The sequence below is a fragment of the Gopherus evgoodei genome, chromosome 20, assembly GCF_007399415.2.
Source record: "Gopherus evgoodei ecotype Sinaloan lineage chromosome 20, rGopEvg1_v1.p, whole genome shotgun sequence".
NCBI lineage: Eukaryota > Metazoa > Chordata > Testudines > Testudinidae > Gopherus > Gopherus evgoodei.
In genome coordinates, this window is record NC_044341.1 from 15,851,513 (window position 1) to 15,878,772 (window position 27,260).

Sequence of the window (27,260 nt, forward strand, 5' to 3'; positions counted from 1 at the left end):
GAATGTCTAGTATAGTGAATCCTTACGGGAAGAGGGTAGGTTTAGAAGAGAAAATAAGGAAAGAGCAAGTAAAAAATCACTTAGAAAAGTTAGATGCCTGCAAGTCACCAGGGCCTGATGAAATGCATCCTAGAATACTCAAGGAGTTAATAGAGGAGGTATCTGAGCCTCTAGCTATTATCTTTGGGAAATCATGGGAGACGGGGGAGATTCCAGAAGACTGGAAGGGGGCAAATATAGTGCCCATCTATAAAAAGGGAAATAAAAACAACCCAGGAAACTACAGACCAGTTAGTTTAACTTCTGTGCCAGGGAAGATAATGGAGCAGGTAATCAAAGAAATCATCTGCAAACACTTGGAAGGTGGTAAGGTGATAGGGAATAGCCAGCATGGATTTGTAAAGAACAAATCATGTCAAACTAACCTGATAGCGTTCTTTGATAGGATAACGAGCCTTGTGGATAAGGGAGAAGCGGTGGATGTGATATACCTAGACTTTAGTAAGGCATTTGATACAGTTTCGCATGATATTCTTATAGATAAGCTAGGAAAGTACAATTTAGATGGGGCTACTATAAGGTGGGTGCATAACTGGCTGGATAACCGTACTCAGAGAGTAGTTGTTAATGGCTCCCAATCCTGCTGGAAAGGTATAACAAGTGGGGTTCCGCAGGGGTCTGTTTTGGGACCGGTTCTGTTCAATATCTTCATCAATGATTTAGATGTTGGCATAGAAAGTACGCTTATTAAGTTTGCGGACGATACCAAACTGGGAGGGATTGCAACTGCTCTGGAGGACAGGGTCAAAATTCAAAATGATCTGGACAAATTGGAGAAATGGTCTGAGGTAAACAGGATGAAGTTCAATAAAGATAAATGCAAAGTGCTCCACTTAGGAAGGAACAATCAGTTTCACACATACAGAATGGGAAGAGACTGTCTAGGAAGGAGTATGGCAGAAAGAGATCTAGGGGTCATAGTGGACCACAAGCTTAATATGAGTGAACAGTGTGATACTGTTGCAAAAAAAGCAAACATGATTCTGGGATGCATTAACAGGTGTGTTGTAAACAAGACACGAGAAGTCATTCTTCCGCTTAACTCTGCGCTGGTTAGGCCTCAACTGGAGTATTGTGTCCAGTTCTGGGCACTGCATTTCAAGAAAGATGTGGAGAAATTGGAGAGGGTCCAGAGAAGAGCAACAAGAATGATTAAAGGTCTTGAGAACATGACCTATGAAGGAAGGCTGAAGGAATTGGGTTTGTTTAGTTTGGAAAAGAGAAGACTGAGAGGGGACCTGATAGCAGTTTTCAGGTATCTAAAAGGGTGTCATCAGGAGGAGGGAGAAAACTTGTTCACCTTAGCCTCCAATGATAGAACAAGAAACAATGGACTTAAACTGCAGCAAGGGAGATTTAGGTTGGACATTAGGAAAAAGTTCCTAACTGTCAGGGTAGTTAAACACTGGAATAGATTGCCTAGGGAAGTTGTGGAATCTCCATCGCTGGAGATATTTAAGAGTAGGTTAGATAAATGTCTATTAGGGATGGTCTAGACAGTATTTGGTCCTGCCATGAGGGCAGGGGACTGGACTCGAGGACCTCTCGAGGTCCCTTCCAGTCCTAGAGTCTATGAGTCTATGTGCCTGTGTATAGCTCCTCAATCCAGAGCTTCTCACCCAGGCAGCCCATTGGCCCTCACAGGTACAGTGACAATAATCCTCTACTTGTATGTATATATAAACCCCATTTGCAATACTTACATACATGAATTGACCTATCTTCTCTTATTTATCCATAGGATGTTGTCTAAAACATGATTTTGAAACCTTCAGAATTAAATCTTGGGCCAGATCTTCAGTTGGTCCAAAACAGTATAACTACATTGACTTCATTGGAGCTATGCTGATTAACACCAGATGAGGATCTAGCTCAGGGGTCTCGAACATGTGGCCCGCAGGCCACATGCTGCCCGTGAGGTTATTTTCTGTGGCCTGTGAGCTCCTTGTGGAACCCTCGCCCTCCCCCAGCGTTTATGTAGAGCAACTCCGGCCCGACGTGCACCGGGGGCAGGGAGGAGGCGGAATTGGGGTGGGGATTTTGGGGAAGGGGTTGGAATAGGGGCAGGGAAGGGGGAGGAAGAGGCGGGGCTTCATGGAAGGGGTGGAATGGGGGTGGGGCCGAGGGCGGCGGGGGAGGGAGGTGTCAGTAATGCGGCCCTCGGGCCATGTACTAGTCCTCCTGTGGCCCTCGTGGTCATTTGAGTTTGAGATCCCTGAACTAGCCCCTTTAGTTTCTTTATTTCTTTGCTGTCAGTGTTTTGAGTTTGTGTTTGTTAGGATTTAGATGATCTTTTGATCTATCCATACATGCAGGCGATGTAAGATTGCTCAGTGAACAAGTTGATTTTACATAATAAGAAAAGGCTTGCTTAATTGTAGTCAGATTGTAAAAACTCTCCAAAGAATGTCTCAAATCCTCCAGGGGAGAAGAGCAGAGTGCTTAAAATTGCTGGTCACTATTGGCTAAGTGTATATATAAATGATACAGCATCATACATCTGCTGGAAAGTTTGTCAAGAAAGAGTCACATATGACAGTGTTGTCTTCCTTTTGTACACTTCTGGACCAAGATTACAGGGAAAAAATGTGGCCTTCATGGATGTCAATCTCCATCCTTTCTTCAGAAGTACTTTGTCAGAATTGGCCCCATGATTCCTACTTATCAAACTCAGGGCTTGAATAATATGCATGACACTTACTGGCCCCCACAAAAAGCCTACAGGTGTTGTCATGCTTCCCGGAGACACACTTCCTGTAGTTCTGGGCCATGCCATCTGTGAAAATACTACAGAATTTGAGAGTGCTCCTGTATTCTCTTTCCTGTAGCAGTGCTTTCAGTCAGTCAGCACATTTGAAATGTTATAATATGCATGTAGCGAGAAAAGCCCATTGTATCCCTGCTCTTTTTCTTCCTCCTGCCGTCCTTGCACCTGATCCTACTTACTAATAAAATACCATTGATCTACTTCCTATGCCACCGCTTGCCTGAAGCACTTTGCCTGAAGTGCCGCCAGTGGATTATCATAGTGATCACTGAGCAATGGCGTGGGGCCCTGAAGGGATCAGTTCATGGTCCTACACTGTTTAACTTCTATTTTATTAATGACCTGGAAGAAAACATAAAATCATCACTGATAAAGTTTGCTGCTGACACAAAACTTGAGGGAGTGGGTAAATAACAAGGAGGATAGGTCACTGATGCAGTCTGATCTGGATCACTTGGCAAACTGGGCACAAGCCAACAATGTGTTTTAATGCAGCTAAATGTACATGTGTAAATGTAGGAACAAAGAATGAAGGTCATGTTTATAGGCCAGGGGACTCTATCCTGGGAAGCAGTGACTGAAAAAGAGTTGGGGTTGGTGGTGTATAATCACCTGAACATGCGACGCTGTGGCTAAAAGGTCTAATGCAATCCTTGGATGCATAAACCGGGGAATCTTGAGTACCAGTAGAGAGGTTATTTTACCTCTGTATTTGGCACTGGTGTGAGTGCTGCTGGAATCCTGTGTCCAGTTCTGGTGCCCACAATTCAAGAAGGAGGTTGATGAATTGGAGAGGGTTCAAACAAGAGCCATGAGAATGTTTAATGTTGGAAAACATGTCTTATAGTGCTAGACTCAAAGAGCTCAATCTAAGAGACATTAAGGGGTGACTTGATCACAGTCTGTCAGTACCTACATAGAGAACAAATATTTGATAATGGGCTCTCAGTTTAGCAGAGAAAGGTATAACTTGATCTGATGGCTAAAAGTTAAAGCTAGACAAATTGAGACTGGAAGTAAGGTGTATATATTTAAAAGAGAGAAGAGAACCATTGAAGCAACTTACCAAAGTTTGTGGTGGGTTCTCTGTCACTGATCATTTTAAATCAAGATTCAATGTTTTTCTGAAAGATCTGCTCTTAGGAATTATTCTAGAGGATGGTCTCTGGCATGTGCTATGCAAAAGGTCAGACTAGATGATCATAGTGGTCCTTTCTGGCCTTGGAATCTATGAATCAAGCTGGTCTCTTCCATTTATGCAGTCATTGCCTTCCTCCTTTGTCTCTTCTCTAGCAGTAGGGTCAGTAGCTTATCTGGAGTAGGCACAGACTGGTACAATCTAACAGTGGCCTTGAAGAAAATGGAGGTATTCAGAAAGGCAGCCTTGTACCCCTTTATCAAGGCTGATTCCCCACTCTGGCACTTCAAGTGCAGAAAGTGGGGGCCTGCAAGGACTCTAAAAATTAATACTGGCCTATCATAACCTTATTCCCAGATTTGGACCTTAGCGTCCAAAATATGGGGGTTAGCATGAAAACCTCCAAGCTTAGTTACCAGCTTGGACCTGGTACTTGCTGCCACCACCCAAAAAATTAGAGTGTTTTGGGGCACTCTGGTCCCCCTGAAAAACCTTCCCTGGGGACCCCAAGACCCAAATCCCTTGAGTCTCACAACAAAGGGAAATAATCCTTTTTCCCTTCCCCCCTCCAGGTGCTCCTGGATAGATACACAGACACAAGCTCTGTGAATCCAAACAGAGGGACTCCCCCTCTCCGTTCCCGGTCCTGGAAACAAAAAGGACTTTCCTATTCCCCCAGAGGGAATGCAAAATCAGGCTAGCAAATCCAGCGCACACAGATTTCCCCTGATTTCTTCCTCCCACCAATTCCCTGGTGAGTACAGACTCAATTTTCCTGAAGTAAAGAAAAACTCCAACAGGTCTTAAAAGAAAGCTTTATATAAAAAGAAAGAAAAAAGACAAATGGTCTCTCTGTATTAAGATGACACAATACAGGGCAATTTTTTAAAAGAATATTGAATAAACAGCCTTATTCAAAAAGAATACAAATCAAAGCACTCCAGCACTTATATTCATGCAAATACCAAAGAAAAGAAACCATATAACTTACTATCTGATCTCTTTGTCCTTACACTTAGAAACAGAAGATTAGAAAACAGAACTACTTCTCCAAAGCTCAGAGAAAGCAGGCAGCCAGAAAACAAAGACCCCAGACACACAATTCCCTCCACCCAAAGTTGAAAAAATCCGGTTTCCTGATTGGTCCTCTGGTCAGGTGCTCCAGGTGAAAGAGACATTAACCCTTAGCTATCTGTTTATGACATGGCCACTCCAGGCTTGTATTAAACTCCCAAGGTTACAGCTTTTCTCTGACCTTGGATTACTTGGAGTTTGCAAACCTTGTCTTGGATGTCCTGTTCCACATTGTCTGAACTAACTCTCAGTTCTGTTTGCCTGTCTGTGAAGCAGAGGTGAGCTTTGGGCTGGGCTCTACTCTGTATGGAATTCAGCTGGAATAGGTGCTGGTAAGAATCCTGGCACCTTCTGAAGTCTTGTCACAAGCAGCAGATGGCTGAGTGTCAGAGCTGCCTTGGCAATGAGATGACTTTGCTGTTTAGACCTCTGTACAGCATAACAGACGGGGGGGTTGATCTCTGCCCCTGCACAACAGGAATAGAGTCTGGGGGCTCTGGGCATGCACAAAGGGAGAACCCAAAGGGGAAGGAAGGGGAACTCTACTCCAAGCAGGAGGAACCCAGAGGGAGGGCTCCGCACCCACATGGTAGGAGAGATTAGGGAATAAGACGAGGGAAGCTTCTGTGCCTACGCAGCAGGAGGAGGGGTGCAGAGACCCCGCATTTCCATAAGATTCAAATCTGTCCTGAAACAGGAGCAGCAGCCTGTGACTGATGCCAAGAAGTGACCTTTGAAGCACAGCGTGCTGTGTGTTACGAGGTCAGAGTGTCATCTGGGTCCTGAACACATTTCACTATGTGCAAAAGGGTGCTACTGGGACTGAACAAAACTTCCTGCTGGTTTGTTCTTTTCTATATATAGGAAATTAACTGCCAAAGTGTCAGGGAGCTGGGAGAAAGAGAAACTAATTTAACTGAAACTTTTCCTTAGTAAGAAAAGCGTCAGCCAAATTCTCAGAGTGTTTTCTCAGGAGACAAAGCCCTGTCGTTTCCTGCATAGAGGAGGTTGTGATGTCATGCAAGTCTGCAAATCAAACCCAGTCTTCTCAGCCCAGGGAAGTATCCAGCACTCCTCCTAGACTCAGGCATGAGAGTCAAGGCATTGGTGACCACCAGCTGAGCTGATCCAAGGAGTGAGGCTGTGGATTGATGGCTTTCTCTCTTTACCCTCCTATACAATTTCCCACTGAATAAATAGGACTGGAGGGTTCTTTCAGGTAGATATGAGCACTGCAGCTGACTAATCCTCTAACTGCTTAGTGATAGACCAAGGGCTGACCTAACAGAGCTTTTCCCATTCTGCTTTCTCTGATTTAAAGGCTCTTTTCCCAAGTGTGTTTGCTTGGACTGAGTTATTTCCAGTTCTGTTCACTGTTGAGTGTGCACAAGGGTATCATGGTACCAGGTGAGCAAGCCAGGTAAAGGAAAGCTGTGCTGCTTCTAAGGATGGAAATATCTCTATTAGATGTGCAGCAGAGCTCTTTACATGCTTTCTAAACAGGCCATCTGTCAGCTGAAAGATGGACCTGTCTGGGGAACCCTGCAGAAATACCAAAATGACAGTGAGGATATTGATTTTGATGATTTTTTTTCCATTTTACAGCACCCAAGCCTAGTGGGTGTTTTATGATCTCTGTCCTGAAGAGCTGACAATCTAAAGCCCCGATCCTGCAAGCTTTTCTATGGAGGCAGAGTCTTACGTCTGTGTAGCCCCATTGAAGTCTAAGGGACTCTGTGTGGGCACAAGGTTCTCATAGACTCATAGACTTTAAGATCAGAAGGGACCATTCTGATCATCTAGTCTGACCTCCTGCACAATGCAGGCCACAGAATCTCACCCATCCACTCCTGTAACAGACCCCTAACCTATGTCTGAGCCATTGAAGTCCTCAAATTGTGGTTTGAAGACCTCAGGCTGCAGAGAATCCTCCAGCAAGTGACCTGTGCCCCATGCTGCAGAGGAAGGCGAAAAACCTTCAGGGTCTCTGCCAATCTACCTTGGAGGAAAATTCCTTCCCGACCCCAAATAACTGCATGGAATTACTTGAATGATTGGGGCCTAATTTTATAGAAGAGTCAATGAGTGGGTCAGAAGCAGAAAAAATGAGAGGTACAATAGGAAGGAGTGCAAAGGTTACACAAGTAAGGCTATGTGGCTTTTAAAGTTTGCTATGAGCACATCTTGATGATGTTGCTTGAGTTATTTATAAGCTAGTTTTTGGACCAGTGGAGCTGGAAGTGAAGTGAAGGAGTGAGGGAGGTGGGAGTTTCTGTAGAACCAGTACAGTTTGGATGGACAAAGGAACAAAGAGCAATGGGGTATGTAGTCATGAGGATGATGATTTAGAGCAGGGGTGGCCAACCTGCGGCTCCGGAGCCATGTGCGGCTCTTCAGAAGTTAATATGCGGCTCCTTGTATAGGCACAGACCAGGGCTGGAGCTACAGGCGCCAACTTTCCAATGTGCCAGGGGGTGCTCACTGCTCAACCCCTGGCTCTGCCACAGGCTCTGCCCCCACTCCCGCCCCCGCCCCCTCCCCTGCAATGACCTCACTCCTCCCTCTCTCCCCCGCCCCAGAGCCTCCTGCACACTAAGAAACAGCTGATCAGGAGGTGTGGGGTTGGCCACTCCTGATTTAGATTTAGGATTAGCCTGGGGGCTGCATCTTCTGAATTAAGAGATTAGATCTTCTAAAATATAGTTTTAGACATTTATTACTGGACATTTAGCAAACCCATCACAATGGGTTTATAAGGGGAGAGCTGAGCCATTAATGATCCAAAAAAAGGAGCCCAAAGTCCTTGCTCCCCAGTGTTTTATCTATCTAATCAGCTGGGATCCCAGGAACTTTAACCATTTGGAAGGCCTGGACAAAAAGGTGTTTCTTGCAGCTCTTTGTAAATGGCACCAAGCTTGTGCGTAAGCATATTTCAAAAGGCAGTGTATTCTAGAGGCACATATCTGCTACAGGCAATAACTCTCTCTCTGCCCAGAGCTTCAACTGTAGCATTCTAGAGCAACGAGAATATGGTGCTGGAGAAATGATGATGCACTGTTCCTAATGTCACTTGGTTCTAGTCTGTTTAGGCCAATATCCGCATGTGAGATGAGAAAGGGGGACAGTTTGTCATTTTAATTGTTAGATTTTAAATTATTCAGCTTTACAGCTGATGGATGGTGAGCTGTTTGGGAGGGGGACTGTCGTTTGTACAGCTCTGAGCTCAGTGGGGGTCTGGTCCATGACGGGGCTCCCAGACACTACGGAAATCCGGGAAATACTGGTTCCAGAGACAGCAGTGCAAGAAGGATCCTGTATTCAGAGCCCTTATATTTTATTTGTTTATTTTTATGGATTTTAAGTGTCCTAGGTTGGTAGTGACTGAAAGGCCTCATTTTGGTGGTCTCTGTGAAACAAGTTGTTGATTTCTCTACTATGATACCTCTACTGTTCCTGATGGATAAATGTCTGCACTACAAAAATCATCGTGACATTTGGCACTAAGTGACTTCCGAGGTGGCACGGCCTAAATGGAACTGTGACGGTGCGCTCTCACCTCTCGTGAGCACCTTCCATCGGGTGGGTGCAAACCTGCACACTCTCTCTCTGCTCCCAGTGCTCCTCAGGGACCCTACAAATAGTAGCCACATGCTGCTTTGTGTAATAACTACTACTGCTGCTATTCCCTGGACCAGTTCCCACATAGCCCCTTCCCTTTCACCCTTACTTCAGGATTCTCTGTCTGTTTCCTGCCTGCGCAGGGTGTTTCTCAGGCCTCCTCACCTGGAGAGTCTCACAGCCTCCCACTCCTTCCTCACCCTTCTGGTCCAAGCCAGCGACTGATCTGCTCAGGCCCTGCAGCTCCTTTTAACTGAGCCAGGTGGGCTCTGATTGGCTGCTTCCCTGCAGCCTTTCTAGGCAGGCTCCAAGCCCCACCTCATTGCTCCTTTCTGGGGTGGAGTGTGGTAGGACCGAGAGGACTCCAGCAGAGGGCCTCAAAGGCTCTAGTACACCCCGTCACAGGAACATGGAAGTTGAATGACTCTCACCCCTTCCTCGAGACGGTGAGGGAAGTCAGTGCTGCACCTGTCCTGGGATAAGATGGGCTTTTGTCTCCAGCCACCAGATGAAATATATTCTAAAAAACACACTGTCCTGGAAGAGCTTGATTTTTGAGAATTACATACAGGCGAGAAGGAATACTAGCAGGTAAGGTGTAAAGGGAGGTTTGGTGTAAGAAAGGACAATAAAGGAGTAGGTGTGGCCACAGATATCCTAGATTGTCAGGTAATCTAATTGTTGAGCATGAGTTCTGAGCAGGGCCAGCTCTAACATTTTTGCCACCCCAAGCGAAAACAGAGTGCCGTCCCGCCCCCCGAGCGTCGCGCCGCCCAAGTTCCCCGCTCCCCCGAGCGTCACGCTGCTCCGCCCCCGAGTGTCTCGTTGCCCAAGTTCCCACCCCCAAGCATCGCTTTGCCCCGCCCCCCAAGCATCACGTCACCCCAGTCCCTGCCCCCGAGCGTCATGCCGCCCAAGTCTCCCGCCCCTCCGAGCGTCGCGCCGCCCAAGTTCCCCGCTCCCCCGAGCGTCACGCTGCTCCGCCCCCGAGTGTCTCGTTGCCCAAGTTCCCACCCCCAAGCATCGCTTTGCCCCGCCCCCCAAGCATCACGTCACCCCAGTCCCTGCCCCCGAGCGTCGTGCCGCCCAAGTCCCCCGCCCCTCCGAGCGTCGTGCCGCCCAAGGCCCCTACCCCCCCGAGCGTTGTGTCGCGCCGCCCAAGTTCCCCGCCCCCCGAGCACCGTGCCGCTGAAGCCCACCCCTGCCGAGCGCTGCGCTGCCCAAGTCCCTGTCCCCCCCGCATGGTGCCACGCCTCCCAAGCCCCACCTCCCCCCAGCACCGCCGGCCGAACCAAAAAAAAACAAACCCCGAGTGCCACCCCATCCCAAGGTGCCACCCCAAGCACGTGCTTGGTAGGCTGGTGTCTGGAGCCGGCCCTGGTTCTGAGAATCATTAAGGGGTCATTTCACTAATTAAATAGGATTATCTCAGTGTTGTGCTGAAAGTCCCAGGTTGAAAATAAAACAGGACACCTTGCTTGTTAACAAACACCCTTCTAAGGAATTGTTTCTCCTTCTGGATAATAGAGAAACCTTTCGCTTGAGAGACTGTTACAGACCCAGGGTGTGCAGAATGATTATGGGGTGGTAACTCTCACTTCTGGGAAGGACAGAGTTTAATTAAACATGTGTCGTTATCTTTCTCCTACTCTGGCATCCGTCCATCACTTGTATCCAGGCAGCAGTTGCAGCACATTTCTGCTGAGCCCTGGTGAAGTGTCAGTTTCATTACTGCATTTGGCCGTCCAGTCATTCTTTTAGCTGGTTCCACGACTTCTGTATTTGAGTGTAAATGAGAGATTATGTGATATTAACTTTCTATAAATGTTATACCACAGCCACTACCCAACCAAACAAAATGTTCTTTCTCTCCTTGCACATTTATTAAAGGCAATACACCTAGCATTTTAAAGAGAAGTGGAAGTAATCACAGGATATTAGCTGCAAAAAAAGATGTTTTCAAATAAATTAGGTTCTGGCAGTTTTTTGGATACTTGGTCATGTAATAAATCTTTATCAGTGGATGAGTCAGGTTCTTGGCAGAAGTAAGAAGAACTGGCTTGATGGGAAATATTTCTACGTGGTGTCCTTCATTTGTTACAATAATGCTTATAAATGAATTCTTGTTCATTAGGAATCCTACGTCTGTCTGAGCTCATTTATTTGTGTATCATCTTTCTTATCTGAACATTTTTTTCCTCAGTCTTGTGGAGTTTTCTGTATTGGTGTATTGCTGTGGCCCAGGTAGAGAATTTCTTTGGGATATCTTCATGTTCACTAAGACACCTTTGTGTTAGATGTGCCTCTTAGGAACAGGCCAGTAATACTCCTGATGTCTGTGGCAGCAAAAAACTTTTATAACAAGTAAGGATTGAAATAATATTTCTTTTAACATTTTTGGTGAATTTGCTGCTGAAGGAAGGTGCTATGTCGACAGTTGTGAAGACTGGCGATGTCAGATGTTGACAGAACAAAATCTGTTGGGCATTGCAGTCTTCCCCTATGTGGCCCCCCAATGTGCCTCCCTCTTAATTTCCTGGGATCGCCTCCAGGAATGGGAAGGGAATTCGGGAATCATGGCTCTTGAGTCTGTGGCTTCTCTGCTGAGACTGCGAAGGCATGACTGGTGCTAACTGTGATGGTAGTTGTTTTGTGATGTGAACATCTTCTACATTTTGAACCAAAATAAAGTTACCACTTGAGTTCACAGATAGGGCCCTGATCTCTTGAGTTCAGGGAATGTTGAATCAAACCTTCTGTCACCAAACAGTCATTGACATTTGACGCAATAGACATCATAATATTAATTTATGGTGCTATATCATGTTTGATTGTAACAAAATAATGGTCATCATTAAACCCAAATCCCATGTGAATCAGTGCACTAGAGAGGAAATTCTCCAAGATATCCAAGTCCTAGTTTCCAATATTTTAAAGGGACACTGTCAACTTCGGAATCACGTTTTTGTCTGAAAACGCTGTACTTACTGTAGTTACAGGTCACTAGAACTGGGCGAAGTTAGCAAAGACGTTCAGAGATGCTGATCACACACAGACGTCTTTCTCAGGAAGGCTGGACTTGTGAGCATTCAGCCCTCTGAAAATCAGGACCTAGTAAGTGATTTGCCCAACACTACACAGCAAGCCAGTGGCAGGGCTGGGAGAAGAACCCAGCTCTCTTGACATCTAGTCAGTGCCCTGTTTACTGGGTTATGTTGCTAGAACACAATGGTAAATTGAAGCAGAGTTTGAGATGCCATTTTGATGTTCAGCGTGTGCTTTGTCCCCAAACCATGTACCCTTTAACTAGTGACTACTCCTTCTAGAACTGGCATTGCTCTTTGACTAACTGGTTATTACTACAGAAGGATCTAAGACAGGGATTGGCAAACTTTTTGGCCTGAGGGCCACATCTGGGTATGGAAATTGTGTGACGAGCCATGAATGCTCACGAAATTGGGGGTTGGGATGTGGGAGGGGGTGAGGGCTCCGGCTGAGGGTGCAGGCTCTGGGGTGGGGCCAGAAATGAGGAGTTCAGGGTGCAAGAGGGTGCTCCGGGCTGGGACCGAGGGGTTTGGAGGGCAGGAGGGGGATCAAGGCTGGATCAGGGGGTTGGAGTGCGGGAGGGAGTCAGGGTGCAGGCTCCGGATGGTGGTTACCTCAAGCAGCTCCCAGAAGCAGCAGCATGTCACCCCTCTGACTCCTGCGCAGAGACACAGGCAAGCAGATTTGTGCACTTCCCCATCCACGGGCACCGCCCCTGCACCTCCCATTGGCTGTGGTTCCCGGCCAATGGGAGCTGTGGAGATAGTGCTTGGGGCAGGAGCAGTGTGTGAAGCCCCCTGGCTGCCCCTGCATGTAGGAGCTGGAGCAGGGACATGCTGCTGCTTCTGGGAGCTGCATGGGGTCACAACACGCACAGAGTGGGGCAAGCCCCTGACCCCCTACGCCAGTGGGAACTCGAGGACCAGATTAAAATGTCTGAAGGACCGGATGTGGCCCCCGGGCCGTAGTTTGCCCACTCCTGATCTAAGACTAACACCACTTCCCTTCCTCATTACTACCTGAGGCTGATTTTGTCTTCTCCACAGCAGTTTAGCTGCTGTCAACTCAAGGATCAGAGCACTGAGTATTAGACATGAATGCTTTTCTTCTCATGACGTTCCCTCTTTGCTGCTTAATTGGTCTGAAGGAAACAAGTCTGACTTTGAGCCAATAGCGGAATTAATGTAATGTAAAGATGCTGACATGGTCTGATATTAACACATTGTCTTTAAACTTCTCTTGTGATGCACTGCAATCTGATTTTGTTTTAATAATATGGTTGCCATGGACAATATCCAGCAAAAACCTTATGCAGACTTTTTGCTGATTTAGCACAAAATCCAAGTTTTTAATATTATAATGTGAATTATTTTTTGCTGTGCCTCATTGCCAGAGTTCAGTAAAGGAGACTTGGTATTTATTTGCTGAGTTTTTAATGACTTGGCTCTGGATAGGACAATAATTAAATGAATGTAAGAGGTCGGGAGGGAGGCTACAGGCACAGGATGTGGGAGTTGTGGCCAGGGTCATCTTGATGCTAGCTGGCAGAGGGCACAAGGGGTACATAGGATTGTACAGGGATTCCTTGGGTCAGATATGCATCATGATTCCCTAAAAGGTGGCATGTGGGGTCTCTACCGAGAGTCAGAAGCCCACTGGTCACTGCAATCAATGCAAAATATCAGGTCATTGTGTACTGCGTGCTGTACAATGTACAATGTATATTTATGTGCATACTGAGCCAAATGCTGATTAAGAGATTGTAAAATCTACAAGAAAAGAGTACACAGGAAAAAAACAACCTGCAGGGTAGTGTGCTTATTATGAATAATGACAGTGGATTATTCTGATATATCTTCGGGTGCAAATAGACACATGACTTGTCTCATGAACACAAGATCACAGCCAAGCCTGCTTTGGGTGAGCATTACTCTGTAAGACATTAAAATATCTAGTTAAGTAAGTTTAGGTCTAGAATGTGTGTTACTATTATATTTTACATGTGACCAACGGTATCCAATACTTTTACTTGCTGTTACCTGAATTTCTGTGCTTTGATAAATAAATGTTTCCATACTTTCACTATAAACCCATCAAAGTGCTGTATGTTAACCTGAGTGATGATCTGAGGTGGAACTGATATGCAGGAGTGTACTGCTTTCGAAGCAGCGAATCTGTGAATACTGCGAGCGTCCAGTGGACCAGGGGCTGGACACTCCATGGAGACGGGCTCAGGGGTTGGAGTGTGCCTGTTACTAACCTGGAGAGAGACAGCGGGACCTGTGTAGGCTGAGAGGGCAGTGCTTGTGTTGCCTATGGCTGATGGAGCTGGGGAGCTGACCCACCACAGGCACAGAAGAGATGTCCTCATGCTAATGGCAGGTGGTAGCGAGGTGCCTCACAACCCTGGGTACACCCAGGAAATGTCACAAGAAGCAGGCAGTGAAATGGAGGGGAAGGAAATGTGGTGGGAAGGGGCTACTTTTAGGATAAGGAGGGAAATTAGGGAGCAAGGAAGTGTTGGGACAGGAGAGTGTGGGGGACAAGGAGGGGAAATGGAAGGGGCAGAACTGAGACTGAAGAGAAGAGAAAAATGAGTGGCAGAAGACTGTAAGGAGGCCATGGGGAAGTCAGGAGGGGAATAGGGATGGGAGAATGGACAGTAGAGGTGGGGAACGGGATGGGGCAGGTGAATGAGGGGAAGTGCAGATGAGAGGGTCTGTGAGGATTCAGAGGGAAGCAAGGTAGCGTTAAGGGAGGGGTTAGGAGACGGGGCATGGAGTTCTACTTCATGCTGGTGTGGGGAGGCTTCCATTTGTGTGTGTGCATTTCAGGTCGAGTTTTCAGCCCTAAGTGATTGCACATGTATTGGGGATAAAAGCATCTCTCGAAAGGTTAGTAAGTAAACAAATGGGGAGACAGGCCAAACATAAATATTGATCATTTATTTATAAAGCTAACTCAGTGTAAGCCAATTGCATGACATTTTTGTAGCTGCTCAATGAGTTTTGAACCTGGCTGATTTATAGAAGCAGGGCAGACCTGGCCGTTAGGGTTGGCAGTATTACGAACAATAGTAAGGACACTAGCCTTTCTTTGTTATTGTAATTCAGTGTAACTTTTCTGCAGCTACAGAACCACTAGCCAACAGCGGGAGCACAAATTAATTACCAAACCTCTTCCCAGAATGGGATTGGCGTTATCAGTGACATCTGCAGGGATATTTATGACAACAAAGAAGAAAACAGGAGCAAAGCTATGCTACTCTGGGCAGTGCATGCACTCAGGGGCTGCACAGTGTTGCAGGTACCCAGGGCAAAGCATAACTGATGCTGCCTCATGTTACATTTGTCATTTTGAAGAGCTGGTGATACAGCAGGACACAAGCCCCAGTTGAGCATTGCAGGGAAAAGAGTTAAAGCTTGCAGGTGAAAAATCCAGCAAGCACATTGTGCCAAATTGACAAGAACACAGTTAGTAGAGAAAGAAATGCTGCACTCAGCCACTGCAGAAAAGTAATGGCAAGGTAAACTTCTCAACAATCCACCTAGCAAGACATACTTGACTGTTACTTTCATGTAGTTAAAAAGGCAAAGGCAGATTTCTTTACAAGATAAATAGTAAAACTAATATTAAATCCTAACATCCTGATCCTGAAAATAACGACTACAAGTTGTGGTTACTACCGTGAGCAATCCCATTCAAATCAATGGAACATCTCACTGTTGCAACAACACCCTTTAGTCAGTGTTTGCAGGATCAGATCCTAAACTTGTATTTGTTTCACAACATCAAATAGTTGAGGGTGTTGTGCTGAGATTTTATTTTATATATCATTTGTTTTATTCTGTACCAAATGACTAGAGAATAGCTAATGTGACGCCAATTTTTTAAAAGGGCTGCAGAGGTGACCCTGGCAACTACAGGCTAGTATGCCTCACTTCAGTACCAGGCAAATTGGTTGAAACTATCGTAAAGAACAAAATTGTCAGACACATAGATGACCATAATTTGTTGGGAAATAGTCAACATGGTTTTTGTAAAGGGAAATCATGCCTCACCAATCTACTAGAATTCTTTGAGGGGCTCGACAAGAATGCGAACAAAGGAGATCCAGATATATAATGTATTTAGATTTTCAGAAAGCCTTTGACAAGGTCTCTCACCAAAGGCTCTTAAGCAAAATAAGCAGTCATAGGATAAAAGGGAAGGTTCTCTCATGGACTGATAACTGGTTAAAAGATAGGAAACAGAGGGTAGGAATAAATGGTCAGTTTTCAGAATGGAGACAGGTTAATAGTGGTGTCCCTCAGGGGTCTGTACTCAGAGCAGTCCTATTCAACATATTCATAAATGATCTGGAAAAGCGGGTAAACAGTGAGGTGGCAACATCTGCAGATGATACAAAACTACTCAAGATAGTAAAGTCCCAGGCAGACTGTGAAGAGCTACAAAAGGATCTCTCAAAACTGGGTGACTAGGCAACAAAATGGCAGATGAAATTTAATGTTGATAAATGCAAAGTAATGCACTTTGGAAAACAGTTCTAACTATACATATACAATGATGGGGTCTAAATTAGCTGTTACCACTCAAGAAAGAGATCTTGGAGTCATTGTGGCTAGTTTTCTGAAATCATCCACTCAGTGTGCAGCGGCAGTCAAAAAAGCAAACAGAATGTTGGGAATCATCAAGAAAGGGATAGATAATAAGACAGAAAATATCATATTGCCTCTATATAAATCCATGGTACGCCCACACCTTGAATACTGCTTGCAGATGTGGTCGCCCCATCTCAAAAAAGTTATATTGGAATTGGAAAAGGTTTAGAAAGGGGCAGCAAAAATGATTAGGGGCATAGAATGGCTTCCGTATGAGGAGAAATTAATAAGACTGGGACTTTTCAGCTTGGAAAAGAGGCAACTGGGGAGGATAGGATAGAAGTCTATAAAATCATGACTGGTATAGAGAAAGTAAATAAGGAAGTGTTATTTACTCCTTCTCATAACACAAGAACAAGGGGCCACCAAATGAAGTTAATAGGTATCAGGTTTAAAACAAACACAAGAAAGTATTTTTTCACGCAACACACTGTCAGCCTCTGGAATTCCTTGCCAGAGGGTGTTGTGAAGGCCAATACTATAATGGGATTCAAAAGGGAGTCAGATAGATTCATGGATCCATCAATAGCTATTAGCCAGGATGGGCAGGCATGGTGTCCCTAGCCTGTGTTTGCCAGAAGCTGAGATTTGGTGACAGGGCATGGACCACTTGATAACCTGTCTGTTCATTCCCTTTGGGGCACCTGCCATTGGCCACTGTGAAAGGACAGGATACTGGGCTTGATGGAGCTTTAGTCTGATCCAGTATGGCTGTTCTTATGTTCTTATCTGCTAATTTCAAACTAGATTCAAAACTACCTCTGAATTTGCTGTCACAGTATTCAGAATCCTGCTCTTTTGGAACATTGTTTGATTCCTGCTCCCAAAACATAAAGCTGGCTTGTTTGTCTCAAAAAAGTGGTATGAGGTTTTTTTCACACTTTCCTAGTGTTTTGTTCTAATTTTCTACTATATTTTCAGGCTCTGGGACCTTTAAAAAAAAAGAGGGGGGTAAAATGACAAACAACTCATGCTGTTGCAAATGGTGCTGAGGAATCTTGGCCACAAATTGTCAAAATGTTAGTGTTCCATCACATCTGCTAGACAGCATCTTTGCTGATAAATCCCACACACTGTGCTGCCAGTGTATTCACTAGAACAGTGGTTCTCAACCCGAGGGACACTCGTGGCCCAGTCAGCACACAGCTGCGGCCCATGTGACATCCTCAGGGCCATACAGGCAGTATATATATTGTGTGAGTGCGGCCCACATAACACACAGAGCTGCATATGCGGCCCACAGTGGTAAATAGGTTGAAAACCACTGCCCTAAAGCACCTAGAAAATCCTGTAAAACCAAGAACTGGCCCCCTCTATGAGCCAAAATCATAAAATAACCTGAAAAAATTACAGTGTGTAGCAAGTACAGGCTGTAATTATATCCTCAGTCCTGCAGAAGAGGGTGTATTTATTTGCTTTATAAAGCTAGTAGAAGAAAACATGGAAGAATAAAATAATGTAAAGATGAGACCAAAGCACTTAAAAGTTATATAAAGGCACTTGAAAACAGTTTTATTTTTATAGGGTTAATGTGTTTAATTCTCTCTTAAAAGCATGATAATCAATTTTTTGTCTGTATCATAACTGTATGTATATTTTAGCAGATGAATCCATTGTCCCATCTTCCAAAAATGTGGCCCTTAGAATGTGGAGGACATTCCCCACAAAGTTATAACAATAGTAGGAAAGTTAAATCTTGGGCCTAAACTATAACACTCACATTGATTATGTGACAAGAATTTCCACCCCCACTGGCCTCTCCAGCACTGGGGGTGGGGAAGGGTTGGACGCTGTAGTAATAGCACTTTGATTTGCTAATATCCAAAGCTAACCAGACTCCTGGTTAGCAAACTATCTTAACTGTGCCCTTTGCAGTGAACATTTCCACACCTGCCATGCTTCCACAGGTGGTTCCAACAGAGACTTCTAGCCAACTCAAATAAGAAGTTATGGAAGTGTTAATGGATAGATGGGTTTTTTTTTCTGAAGCTTTTAAATTTTGAAACCATATGCCTTATTTATAAAGTGTCCATTGATATGAGATACCACGAATAAAGGCTGCCTGTCTTTTTTCTTAGGCATTAATTCATTGTACAGTTAGTTTTATGGCAACTGACTGCATTTGTGTGTGGGGGGGGGGGGAGCGGCGGGGAATGTAGAAATAAAGGCACTACTCACACATTAACGTACTAGGGTTATTTAGCAATCAGTCGATTCCTCCCCATCTATCTTTTTCTTCAGTCTTCTGTCAGAATTTGTCAGACTCTCTTCCCCTTTTCTTGTAACCTCACAGCCATCTTGAACTGTACTCATAGATACACCTTTACCCCGATATAACGCTGTCCTCAGGGGCCAAAAAATCTTACTGCGTTATAGGTTAAACAGTGTTATATCGAACTTGCTTTCATCCGCTGGAGAGTGCAGCCCCGCTCCCCCAAGCGCTGCTTTACCGTGTTATATCCGAATTCGTGTTATATTGGGTTGCGTTATATTGGGGTAGAGGTGTATATAGTACACCTCAAAAAGAGGCTCTTTTGCAGAAGAGTGAGTTCACAGTGGTTCTGTTTGGCACCAGGTGAGCCAAGTTCAGTTTAATGCCCCACTGTGGCCTGAGAAGATGTGCTTAAATCTACAGCTGCTCTGTATTCTTTATCCAACTACAGCTCCCTCTGTGACATTTACCTGTTTTATGGACTTTTCTTCTGGCATAACATGATTGGGGGGCTGCACTAAATGTAACAGATTAACTTTTCTGGGTGGGCTGTGCCATGGAAAGAAGGGGGCCTTTTACCATCATTTCCTGACTGCTCAGACTAGGCTGGCATGCACGTGTAATTTGTTTCCTTTGAGTGTTTTAAGTGGCCTTCAAGACATTATTGTAATTAGTCTGCTGCATTGTGACGGACTTTGGGTCCCCACATCTGTTACTTTGCAGACAGATTTTTTGACACCAAGATGTTCATGTGTCTGCCTGTCTAGGTAATAAATCTGTTGATCTTTCTGGCTGTCTGCCTGCCATGGTAGAGAAATTTTTAAGCTTAATGGAATCTTTGCAGCTGACAGTTAAATGGGCTTAATTTTGACACTTACTTTTTTAGCAAAAATAATGCATTTGGATGGCTAACCCTCAATCATTGCATGTTTTAATGTTATCAGCAATTTTTGTGACAATTTCAGCACAAAAATGTCAACACGTTACCTTCCAACTTAGTGTGGAGAAATGTGGTGTTAAAGCGCTTTCAGTGCATGGGTCATTCATTGTCTAGTGCACAAGCCACATCCACTCGCCATTGAATGCATACACCCCAGCCCTCTGCCCTGAGCCCTGTGCCCCGCACCCCCCCAGGCCTGTGCCCTGAGCCCTGTGCCCCGCACACATCCCTGGCCCCTGCCCTGAGCCTTGTACCTCCCTCATACACATCCAGCCCTCTGCTTGACTCCTTCCCCCCCACGACCCCCGCCCTGACTCTGGCACCCCCACACATACCCAGCCCTCCCACATTCCATGCACCGCCCCACATCCTGACTTTTGTACCTCCCACATCCCCACCCCTACCCTGAGCACCAAACGGGAGCTCCTGCACCCCCTCCCCCACTTTCCCACCTGCACCCCTCTCACCAAATGGGAGCTGCCCAGGTAAGTGCCCCACACCCAAACCTCCTGCCCGAACCCTGAGCCCCCTCCCTCATTCTAGCTCCTGGCCAGACCCTTCACCCCCAGCCCTGTGCTCGGTCCACTCCCACCCACAGCTCAGTGCAGAGGAAGAGAATGGGCCAGAGCCAGGGAGAAGGTAGGTACCCACTATATGTGATCAGGGCCGGGACTGTCACTCTGGGGTCCCGGCCACGGGCCCCGCACAGCCCGCTGCCGCTCTGGGGTTGTGGCTGCTGGACCCTTGCCAGCGGGATCCCAGCTGCAGGCCCCGCTCAGCCCGCTGCCAGCCTAGGTGAACAGAACCCCAGACCAGCAGCAGGCTGAGCAGGCTGGTGGCGTACGATCGATATTTTAATTTACTTTTAAATAAAGCTTCTTAACATTTTGAAAACCTTGTTTATTTTACAATACAACAACAGTTTAGTTATATAATATATAGACTTATAGAAACCTTCTAAAAGCATTAAAATGTATTTCCGGCATGCAAAATCTTAAATTAAAGTGAATAAATAAAGGCTCGGCAAACCACTTCTGAAAGGTTGCCAACCCCTGGCCTGGCCTATCTCTTCGTAGCTTCTAAGATCTTCAGCATCCCAGCCCAAAATGATATGGGTGAACTGGGTTAATACTAAACAACTGCAGGTACTTTAATGGGGTTTGGCCAAACTATTAGGAAAGTTTTGCTAGGTTTGGCAGTGGCTGTTTAATGAACAGACTCAGGTAAGTGGGAGAATGGACTCATCTTACTTTTGCAAGGAAACAGAATATTTTGAAAGAGCTTGCTGGTTTGAAGGCTCAGTGAAAGGTTCCATAATTGCTAGTTAACTGGCCTGGTAAACAGATGCTTGTGTAGACCTGCTGTAATTGAGGGTGTGTGGGTCAGGCCGGTTAATTACTGTCTGACTGCTTGGAATAGAAACCTTTCCACAGCCATAGAATCACTCTGCATCTGATTAAGTAAACAAATTGTCAGTTTCCAATCTGCATTACGTTTCACAAAAGAATTCTCACACACAAACGTGCAGAGAGAAGCGTGTGGGGGGGTATCACCCAGGCAGCTAGAGGCTTTGTGGGCAAGTCTCCCACTCATCTGGCGAGAAAAGACCTAATTAAACTCCCAAGTGTAACCTGTCCCAGACAGACGGGCCTTCAAGCCAATTGTGCTGTCACTGAAAAATTGAATTAGAAACTACAGAAGTCAGACCTAAGCTGCCAGGACTTTGGGGTCTCATGGACTCCGCAGAGCCTCTCCTCCCCTCAGACGAGCACCATGTGGGGTGGAGCCCACTATCCATTGTCCTAGGAGGAGTGGCTCTTTAAGAAAGAATCACTTTTCTCCAGGAAGGAGAGGAGAGCAGCTCTGGGTCCAGGAGGAGGGAACAGGCTTTCACAGCCCTAGGTGCCCGTGGAGGACAATGGTTCCAGACTCTGGGCTGTTTTTGAGTGAGGGCTGGGAGACTGTTCTGGAGGGAGGCTGAGAAAATGGAGGAGATTGGATGAAGGGACTGAAAAACACTAAGGGGCTAAATCGCTAGGACTAGGGACTGGAACTGCTCCCAGGAGACCAGAGTCAGGGTCTGCGACTGTTGGGGCAGCTAGCAGGCACGTTGGTGGGGAGGGGTGTGTGAAAGAGCCCAGGAAAGTGGCAGCAGCGGGTACTTCAGTGTATATGGGGACAGTGTGTGCCCCCCTCCAACGACTCTGGGAGCAGGAGTACTCCCCTACTGGGGCAAGAGCAGATACTGGGAATACAGGGCCTGAGGCTGTGGCTGCCAGAAGAGATGTCAAGAGTGGGAGGATGCTGGGTGCGGGGATGGGGATGTGCTGGGGGAGGACAGTGGTGGCGGGAGTGGGGATGTGCAGAAAGAGGGTGAGAGGCTGGGGGAGGAGGGAGGATGGTCCCTGTGGGGATGGGGATGTACAGAGGGACGGTGGGAGGCTGGGACGAGGGAGGACATTGGCTGTGGGGGTGGGGATGTGTGTAGGGAGGGTGGGAGGCAGGGGGAGGGAGGATGTGGTTGCGAGGGTGGAGATGTGCAGCGAGAGGGTAGGAGGCTCGGGGAGGGAGGACGGTCCCTGTGGGGGTGGGGATGTGCAGAGGGGAGGGTAGGAGGCTGGGGGAGGGAGGACGGTCCCTGTGGAGGTGGGGATGTGTAGAGGGAGGGTGGGAGGCAGGGGGAGGGAGGATGGTCCCTGTGGGGGTGGGGATGTACAGAGGGGAGGGGAGGAGGCTGGGGGAGGGAGGACGGTCCCTGTGGGGGTGGGGATGTATAGAGGGAGGGGAGGAGGCTGGGGGAGGGAGGACGGTCCCTGTGGGGGTGGGGATGTGTAGAGGGAGGGTGGGAGGCAGGGGGAGGGAGGACGTGTCTGTGAGGGTGGGGATGTGCAGCGGGAGGGTAGGAGGCTGGGGGAGGGAGGACGGTCCCTGTGGGGGTGGGGATGTACAGAGGGAGGGTGGGAGGCTGGGTCGATGGAGGACGTTGGCTCATTGGTGGCAAAACTGTTTTTTTCCCTAGGATTTGAATGGAGTTGGGGAAATAATTAAAACAGTAGTAATATGGGTCTGTAGCCCAGGGCCAAGTCAGGAACTAAGAATTACTCTGTAGTATGGGCCATAAAACCTTTGTCTCTGTGACGTCTGTGGTTTCGAGTGTCCAACAGAGTTATGAATTTGAGTTCCCAGGTAGAGCTTGGGAGGGTCGTGTGCAGGTTTCCGGTGAGGATGAGGACTGAGTCAGATGGAGTGATTGCTTTGTGAAAAGTGTTCACCCGTGGGTGACAGGGCGTTTTTGTCTTTTATCTCTTTTCTATGTGAGTTCAGTCAAGAGCATAATGATTGTCTGATTTCACCTGCATAGTTGTTGTTGGGACATTTGATGCGCTAGGTGAGATACACTGTTTTACTCCTGAGGGAATTCTGTGCCAAAAAATTAAAAATTCTGCACACAAGATTTTAAAATTCTGCAAAGTTTATTTGTTAATAAATAAATATGGAGGCTCCCGCAATCCAGTGGGGAGCACAGGCCACTGGCTGCTGCACAGAGGTGGGAGATCAACCTGCAGCACCCCCCATCTCCGGGGACAGGGACTCAGGAATGAGGCTGCACCTGACCCTGACACAGTGCAAGGGCTGGGCCTGCCCCAGAAACACCCTGGGGCCCTGTCCCACTGTGCTAGGTGCACCAGATGTGGGCAGGCGGGATTCAAGTGTGGAGGGACTTAGTGGGGGGGGATCCAGATGTGGGGTGAAAGGGTTCTGGGTGGGGCAGTCTTGGCATGAGCGGCTCAGTGGGGGATCTGGATGCCCAGGGACTCGTTCGTGGGTTGCAGGTGCAAGGGGGTCTAGGTAAAGGTGGTTGGGGCTCAGCAGAGGGGTCTGGCTGTCGGGGACTGTGCGGGGGTGGGGTGCTGAGGAAATGGGACTTGGAGGGGTGGGGGTCTGGGTGCGAGGGGCTCATTGGGATGGTACAGGGAGGTGGGGCTCACTGGGATAGGAGTTTGAGTGTGGGAAGCTTAGTGGAGGGGTGGTCTGGTTGAGGAGAGGTATCAGTGAGGTGTCCAGGTTCAGCGGAGCTCCAGATGCAGGCAGTGAGGCTCAGCGGTGGGGGTTCAGGTGAGGGGGTTTAGTGGGGGGGTTCTAGGTGCAAGGGGTGAGGCTCCAGCTGCACGGGGTTTGGGTGGATTGTATAGTGATCCTCCCCACTGTGGCTGAAGAGCAATGGGGGCAGGAAGGAAGAGGGGGTGCCCAACTGGGGGAGGTTTCTGGGGGTGGGTCTGACCTGGCCCAGGCTGCTCCTTGCAGGGGAAGAGGAAATCCCATCCTCCCTTGCCCCCAGCCCAGTGGGGACCAGCAGCTGAGCCCAGCGCAGAGCAGGAGCCACTGGCCAGGCCATCCCCAGCCCTCCCCTCTTCTCCGCAGTGATTTACTTCTCTGCACATGAACAGTGGTGCAAAATTCCCCCAAACTACATGCGGTGATAGGCATGTGTAGGATCTTGAAAGGAAGACACAGTCGGTGGACTGAAGAGCTTTTGTAACAGTTGGAGATAGCTCTACTTATACAAACAAGCACTGGAGTAACAAACTCTACGTACCACTCGTCGCCTGAGCCCTCCGCTTGTAGGCTGTATCCCTGCCATCCTCCAGTGGTGATTTTCTTCATCTTTAGGTTGTAAGATCTTCAGGGCAGGGCATGTCTGTACAGTTCCAGACAGGCTTTATATGGTACTGTAGTGTAAACACTATTAATTGTAGTTATTGAAATCTTCCTGCTGAGTCTCTCAGAAGGATAATACGGAGACTTGTCTGTAAGGCCAGTGCGATTTTCTACCTGTAGTTCATGGCACATAAAGACGTGTCACTTACCCAACAGTTTATTCTTCATTCATTACAAAAACTGAACATTGGACCCCAGCTTTACAGCAGAGACTTACTTACCATATCTCCTTCCACTCTGCCAGCGATGCCAGATGACACTCCGTTCAGTCCTTTCATCTGCTCCTGTCTCAATGCTCTTTCCCATTTTCCCCTTATGAAGGACACCCAATTCCTTTCTCTCTGTATTCAAGGCACTCCAAACCCTCCCATCTTCAGTGTTGCCTACAAGAAGGGAGTTAAAGAAACCCGAATAATAACATAAACGGAACGCATATATGTGCATAACTGAGTACCCATCTGTTCTTATTACTATGGCCCATGTTCCACCTCCCCTCCTATCCATTGTTTGTTGCTCCCATTTCTTTCTTTGGGGCAGAGATTCTGTCTTTATATTTGTTCTACAAAGCCTCTGGCACACTGTATAAATATAATAATACTGTAGTATTAGAGAATAGCACATAGCTACTTCGCAAGATTCCTTAACTAGGGCAGGGATCTGTGGGAATTCTAGTTTAGAAATGCTATCACGTAGAAATGGAACAATGATTACAGTATAAAATATTCCTATTCTGAATGAGATAGTCTAGATCCAGCACTTTCAAACCCATTATGGTCTCTTTATTTTGCTTGCCCTATGGTGCGTGGTATTTTCCAGGAAAGGCATGTTTATCAAGTCCTTGGTCCAACAGGGTCTTATTGAGCAAGCAGTTTCCTTTTTTTAAATAGACACCAAAATTGCAGATTTACCCACCAGCCAAAATTAATCCTAAACCTGAATAAATTCCAGCAGCAGAAGGGAAAATACTCCAGATGAGGAACAGGGCGGGGGCCTGTCTGTGTGTGCTGATTCATATCTAACTTCTCGTCCACTGTAATCCCCAGGTCCTTTTCTGCAAAACTGCTGCTTAGCCAGTCGGTCCCTAGTCTGTAGCAGTGCATGGGATTCTTCCGTCCTAAGTGCAGGACTCGGCACTTGTCCCTGTTGAACCTCATCAGGTTTCATTTGGCCCAATCCTCCAATCTGTCTAGGTCACTCTGGACTCTGTCCCTACCCTCCAGCATATCTACCTCTCTCCCCAGCTTAGTGTCACCTGCGAACTTGCTGAGGGTGCAATCCATCCCATCATCCAGATAATTAATAAAGATATTGAACAAAACCGACCCCAGGACCGACCTCTGGGTTACTTTGCTTGATATCGGCTGCCAACTAGACATCGAGACGTTGATCACTACCCGTTGAGCCTAACAATCTAGCCAGCTTTCTATCCACCTTATAGTCCATTCATCCAGCCCATACGTCTTTAACTTGCTGGCAAGAATACTGTGGGAGACCATATCAAAAGCTTTGCTAAAGTCAAGATATATCACGTCCACTGCTTTCCCCATATCCATAAAGCCAGTTATCTCATCATAGAAGGCAATCAGGTTGGTCAGGCATGACTTGCCCTTGGTGAATCTATGTTGACTGTTCTTGATCACCTTCCTCTCCTCTAAGTGCTTCAAAATGGATTCCTAGAGGACCTGCTCCATGATTTTTCCAGCCCAATTAGGATGACCAGATGTCCTGATTTTATAGGACAGGCCCAATATTTGGAGATTTGTCTTATACAGGTGCCTATTATCTCCCACCCCATCCTGATTGTTCAGACTTGCTGTCTGGTCACCCTAAGAACCTATGGCCTCTGCCCCTCATGCTCCTAGAAACCAAATAAAACCCCCAGTGAGTGGAGGAGAGAAACTCCTTTTGCAATGTTGATACGGAAGAGACGAACATGAGATTCCCTATCCCTCCCTTCACAACTGTTAACCTGTGTGTGGGAGCTGATTCATCTCCCCTCTGAAGGTTTTAAAGTATGTGTTTTTCGTGCTCTAGGGTTGAAGTAACTCCTACGTAAGAGACAGGCCATTCTGCTAGAACAGGGAGTTGTGAAGCACGGGAGCACTAAGGAGACTCTCTGCTATCTCAGTGCTTTAGGGTCTGGTTTGTAGGTCAGGAATTTTGATGCAGTTGCTGATCTATATTTTAGATAACGTATGTATGCTGTGCATTGGAAAACACCGTTCACATGGAAAAATCTTCCCCTCCTCTAATATGTTGCTGCAAACAGAATTAGACGGGCTAATGGCATTGAGAGGAAAAAAATTCCCCAACTATTAATGAATGCCAGGTTTGCCAAGCAAGTGACTAGGACTTTTTCCTTGCTGTTCAGAGGAAATGGCCATGAACTTTCTCAGAAAAACCAAGCTTCAACAATGGGGAAAAAAAAAAACAACCCAAAAAAGAGCCATATGAAGTTTACAGCACTTGGGAAACAATTAGAAAAATCTGAGCCACTGGGTTTTTCTAGTTTTTATTTTTTCAGTCTGCTCTGTTTTTGATACTGGTTACATGGTTTCCTGTTTATTGCAAAACTGGTGGGTGTCTGCATTTCGTACCTGTGGCACATTCCAGACTCCACACACTTCCTGTCTTCAAGTGGGCTACCAAGATGACATTGTGTCTGATTTTTTCTGCATCACAGTTGCAGCAAACTTTCAAAGTGGAGTCCTGGTTATCTGCCAGCTCAGAGGTTACCGAGCGTGACATCGTAAAGACAGTGTAGGGCTAGCACAGACTAAGGAACAGTATTTGTTCCTGCTGATCCTGGTTTCTGTGTTAGATGTTTTCCCTTCTCTGGCTTGTGTTTCTTTACAGGATTCGTAGTTGTTTGCTGGACCACAGTGAAGACTCAGAGTGCTGCAGATTATTTTCTCTTTATATGTTTGTTTATAGCTCATAGTTGTGTGATTATCCCTAGAATGGGGGCAGAAAGAGCAACAGTAGCACAAGTGTCCCACACATGCTGCATCCGGGTCTCAAGACTG

General features: G+C 46.6%; 1 protein-coding gene across 8 annotated transcripts in view; it reads left to right on the forward strand.

Moving 5' to 3' along the window:
• The window catches only part of HIVEP3 (HIVEP zinc finger 3), a 461,199-nt gene that overhangs the window by 95,507 nt on the left and 338,432 nt on the right, over positions 1-27,260 (forward strand). Inside the window, exon 1 of one of the 8 annotated variants that reach the window (XM_030539435.1) lies at positions 9,028-9,248. The exons of the other annotated variants lie outside the window; for them this stretch is intronic. The gene's annotated coding sequence lies outside the window, so the exon portion shown is untranslated. Of the gene's footprint in view, positions 1-9,027; positions 9,249-27,260 lie in introns of those variants that run through there. 8 annotated transcript variants of the gene reach the window in all.